The sequence below is a fragment of the Perna viridis genome, chromosome 4 (assembly GCF_037379345.1).
Source record: "Perna viridis isolate PV_CMFRI_1.1 ecotype Kerala chromosome 4, ASM3737934v1, whole genome shotgun sequence".
NCBI lineage: Eukaryota > Metazoa > Mollusca > Bivalvia > Mytilida > Mytilidae > Perna > Perna viridis.
Window position 1 is genome coordinate 13,803,084 of NC_142448.1, and position 6,000 is coordinate 13,809,083.

Below are 6,000 nucleotides of genomic sequence, written 5' to 3' on the forward strand. Positions count from 1 at the left end.
CATTTATTTATTTATTTATTACTTGTCAAGATCATTTCATCAATTAAAATTTTTTTCTATGTTTCATAATTTTCGAGACATTGGCGACGAAAAAAAACCCAACAATTTTCGCTTGTCAATGGCAGTAACATAAACAAACTCCGACTGAAAGGAAACTGTTGTACAGCTAAGGAAGGTTACGTTCATTTAACTCTATCGCTCATAGTTTTTTTTGGTTTTTTTTCTTTAGATATACCAGGGACAATATACACTCCCTGGATATACATTGAAATAAGTTGCTATACATTTATGTTCTATAAATAGATATGGTGGATCGAAAATCCAAACGCATATTTGTGCAGGAAAGTCGTACTTTAGTTATGAACCCTCCTTCACAAGCCTAGTTTTGTCATCCCTATATCGGTCGTTTACTCCACTAATAAAGAATACGTAGATATGTGTCGCGTATTTTCAAATCGGATTTGTACCTTGAAATAGTTTTGATAATAATATTTACATACCTGAAATTTATACTGTGCATACAAGCAATAACTTCTCCTCGACACTGCTTTAAGAATACATCTTTTTTTTTGTGACAAATCCATATGAGGCAAGGTTTCTCTTGAGGACACAAAAGCTTAGATTGACCTATGACATGAATAAAGAGTTTTGCATATGACTTGGAGGGATCATCCTAATTTATATATACTCTAAAAATGTAAACTCCTTAGTATCAATGAATTACCAACTATAGTACATATATTATTACACATAGCGAGCCCTGAGCTCATGGAATATTCTCATCCATTAAAACAAAATCGTAGCAGTTTATCAACATATTTATATTATAATTTATGGGACATGACTTTGCATTTATCAATTTAAATAGTATGAATTATATATGCAATGGGTGATAGCAGGGAGAACCTGCACGATTTCTGATTTTATAGGCTTGAATTATCCCGAAAGAAATCCCACAGAATCAATTATTTAATGATACCTAGCCCTGGAAAATACCGAGATACACCCGTTAGTTCTCAATTGAAGCACGTTAATTTCAAATTTCTGAATTCACACGTTTCACTTCATTCCCCACTTAGGATGTCATTTTATTTACATAATATTATTGAAATTACGGTTAGAATTTTAAGGTGGACTACTTTCCACAATAATCTGAGACAGTTGCTAGTTTCAAGTCACCACAATAGCACTTTTAGATTATAAAATGACTGTACGTATACATTCAAACGTTTTTTTTTGTTTTGTTTTGTTTTTTTGTTTTGTTTTTTGTTTTTTTGTTTTTGTTTTTTTTCCTTTTGTTTTTGTTTTTGTTTTGTTTTTGTGTTTTTTATCATAGAATATGAGACACAAACAAAACAAGAGTGAATCTGTACTAACCTTTTTCAGTCATAAAATTTCGGAGAGAAATGTACATGAAATGATGAAATGTTAACTTCTAATGAATGAGGGGGAAACTTACAGTTTAGAGATCTTTATACTTGCAGTACCGGATATATAAATTTAGATGTTTATAAATTGAGAAGGAAATGAATCATTACAAACCGTAGTGTTTCTTAATAGTGACCTTGATTTTGTTTTTATCACACGAACAGTAGCAACTTCTTTTTAATTCAAAGAAACGTTTTCTCAAACAGTTATCATGCACAAGTTATTTCCAATAACATAGTTTTGATGAAAAATATATATACTGCGTATGTATATTAACAAAAAATGGTCACAACTTGAGACGACCGCACAGGTCGACCCACAGGGACTTAAGTTTAGAGTTTGATCCATTAAATTGTAAAAAAAATTCGACGAAAATGCTTTTCCCAGGATTTTTTTTTATATTTAATTATACACAAAATCGGAAAGGATATTGTGAAACGCAACATATGCACCATAGTACAATTTACCTGAATACATATTTGCGAATACTTTCAGATCACAAATTGATAATGTAGAAGCTCCGAAAGGCCCCGGAAAAAAAGTAATAAAATCCACGTGCACAACGGAACGATGTCACTATTCAAGATTAATTAAAAGAAAGGTACATCATCCTAGCTATATAGGCTAGAAACCACTAATTCCACTTCCCATAGGCTTCTATGCAAATTTCACAATATTCAATGGCTTCTCTGGACTTTACCTTAACTTTAACCTGCAGAGGACTATATATCAGCATGATTCTACATATGTCAGCTCACAATCCTCAGAATGGCATGTGGGGTTAGCAGACTTGCAGTGCAGTACTGGTCACCGGAAGTGAAGTGTCTATAAATAGCATGGGAAATCCCAGTGTTTTCACAAGATAGGGGTATATTTAGAAATCATTATGGAGATTAGGTTTCACATCACAAGAAGCAAAATGCACCTATAAAATGTACAGAAATGTTCTTCCTTTCAGAAACTGTTTAATTTTTTTAAATAAGATGAGAACTTTTTTCACAGCACTATGAGGAACAGGGGTAATTTCTGCGTAGGACTATTTCTGTTCCAAATGCTCATTGGTTGAATTGGTGGTCTGCAACCTATATACAAGCCCGTATCCGCGGTGAGGTTAAACTATGTCTTAACCAATCCTCCTTTGATGTAAGGTAAAAACGAATGGAACACACCACGAAATTCACTCAAAAATACATCCTGATCTCACCATGGAATACCTCAATATGCACCATATAGACAAAATAGGACGTTCGCAGTTACTGAACGCTAGCTCAGAACATATTAAAGAATGACAACACCATCAAAGCTACCTGCATTCGTATTAATCGGTCGCTACAATTCCAGTGGACTGGGTTTGGAGTAGTAACGTCACGTACAAAACAGGCAAGAGTAAATGGAACCAAGATTCAAGCGGAATCTATTAAGACCAATTGATAAATCCATCGAATTGTTTTGAAAGGGAACCAAGGTTATAGCGGTAATTAAAAGAATGTAATCCAGGGGCAAAGATCAGACGTGGAAAACAGACACACACAACAAAGAACACAAAGTAACTAAAATCATACATACAAAGTAACAAAAGCAAATGAGCAACTCGGACTCCACTAAAAAACTGGGAGCATGGACCACGTGCACCGGTAAGGTAAGCGTCCTCTGCTTTTCTAGAAACACCCGCCGAGTTGTTCATAAAAAGTCAAATCCGGGGTAGACAAAAGAGGAAAGGAAAACTGACACGTTGAACAAATCAGTTTTCATGGCGCAGATGGATACACCGTAACGATCCACGAGTTCATGACGACGACCATAAAACTTCTGTAGTGATGACTTCAATCTTGTAGCAACATAACCCTGTTCCTGAATCCTATTTGTTAGAAATTTAGCGCAATACAAAATGTCTGCGTAGTTTCGGCAAGCTCTGGCATAACGTATGAGTTGTGACATGAACACTCCGTACGCAGGTGCCGAAGGGATGTTGCCACAGATGAAAGGAAAGTTGACAATTTTGAATGAAATGTCATCAGGTTTGTCGTAAAGTTTGGTTAATAGTTTTCCTTTACCATCGATGTCAAAGTGTAGGTCAAGATATGAGGCTGACTTCACAGTGTCTGTAATATCCTTTATTTCAAGTTCTTGGGGGTAGATGCGATGTATCAAATCCCTAAAATTAGGAATGTTTAAATATAATACATCATCTATACAGCGGAAACTGAGATTAAAGGATCTAGCTAAACGATATTCTTTCTTTCGGATCAGATCAGCTATAAATTCAGTCTCATAAGAGTGAAGAAATAGGTCAGCAAGTAGAAGAGCACAATTTGTTCCCATTTGAACGCCGACTGTTTGTTGAAAAACGCGTCCACCACACTGGACAAATATGTTGTCGATTAAAAATTCCAGCATTTTGTAAACATTTTCTTCTGTATATTTGGAAGATGATTGAATGTGCTTTATAGACTATTTTTCCGTTAAAACAAACTGGGTGAGCAGCACCAGTTTTGATTAAGAACCTGCAAGTGCTATTATATTTTTGTATCAAAGTTAAGTAAGGTGTACGAATACTATTATTGTTAGACTTGGTCAACTTAAGTTCTTTTGGATAGATATCTTCAACATAGTTTTAGGAGGATCATTTACGTCCAAATCTAACAGTATTGTCAAATTCATGCAACAGTTCATGTATTGAACGAACTGTTAAGAGTTTAGTCGTGATGTGATTCGTAACAGTAGAGGAACAAAACGGCTAGAAACACAATAAGTCCCATAGGAATAACAACAACCAGTCTCTGTACAGAATTTTACCAAACCGACTATAAACATTACATTGTCAATTTTAAAAAAAATCAAAGCATTGACCATATATAGATATTCCAATTAATCCCGTATGCATTGTGGTCATTACATGCTAGATTTAATAAAGTATCATTTAATTAAACAACTTTTCTCATATAAGTATATGTGACAGTGTTGTATACATGGCAATATTACAACTGGTAAAAAACCAACACAGATGATCCCCATTGGACCTCATCTACTGATTTTTTGTTGTTGTTTGAATCACACATAGCCTAATTGTAGACCCTATTAGACCTTAATGTGAACCAGTTTGGTAGAATGGTCCAAAATTTAAAAACACACGGTTAGATTAAAAAAACTAAAATTGCTTCTGATGGGGCTGGCACATTTTTGGAAATAAATATTTTGACCCAAAAATAGCTGAAAATCTAAATTCTGGCATATACTTCCTAGAAATAAACAAAAATCTGACCTCAGTCCAGGTACCTCATAAATCTTGCCCTTGCTTGGAAAAAAATCCGCCCCGCAAAATTTGCCATTCCCACTCCCTTCAGAATCAAATGGTCGAACCAATATGTATTTTGTTGTATAGAAAATAGAACATATTTTATTGCCAATTAAGGGCCCACAGGGGGGTACACGAGTATAGTATACATACAAAGAGGAAAAGAGAATTGATTCGTTAGAAAAGTGCAATTACATAATAGTTATATTATACATTGTTGCAAAAAGATTTTGCAATTGCTCTAATTATTTTCTGGTTTTCAGAAGTAAGAAGATAAATAAATTGTTGTTCATTATCTAAAAGTTTAAATTTGAAACTTCGTTTTCAACCAACCCAAAAAGAACCTTTCCACCATTAGAAAACAATTCGCACTATGAAAAAATGAGTTTCATCTACAGCATTTACCGGACATTTGTTACAAAAAAACGTTCATTTCCAGGAACGTTAGAGTATCGACCCATCCCAATCATAAGTTTATGAGCTGAAATACGTAATTTAAGATTGTATATATGTATAATGGGTGTGTTTACAAATCAAGTACCAAAATGCGGTCGTTACTGGAAAAACAGAACGAGATCAAATTGTTACGCATACAATTTGCTCTCGTCTTCTGAAATCATACCGTATTCAATTTTCTCTTTTTCGGTAAACTCGCCTAACACTGTTTTAATGAATATGGAAAAACACGCAGACAAACGCATTTTGAGTTACCTCCCGTTACCCACTCTAGTAGAATTTCTTGTATTTATGCCTTTTATTATTAGTTGGCATATCTTCTCCATTGGTGCCAATGATTTTTTTTTTCGGCTAAGCCAATTTGAGGTGGGGTATTTTCTCAAGGAAAAAATCCGCAGAACTGAACATGGTTTTGCCTACTGACTAAGTTTATTTAGGCTGACATTTTCCCACGTGTAGTGTAGACCTTTTTTTCTTGCGCATTCATCCATTCCTGAAAGTTATCCAAGGCTCGACCCCCCCCCCCCCCAAAAAAAAAAAACAAAACAAAACAAAACAAAACAAACAAAACAAAACAAAACAAAACAAAAACAAAAACCAGCTAGTCAATTATTCAAAGGCTGAAACTGCCTTTGAGATTTTTTATTCTAGGTAGTGGACTCAAGAATATTTATTTCTATATTTTTTCCACGCCTAGATTCGGCAGTTTTTTTAAATAAAAAATCTCGACGTGTAAAAATATATATATTTATATATAAATACGCTGGCCTTCAGAACTTAGAAAATAAAAATAATAAATTTACTACCGTATAACCACCAGA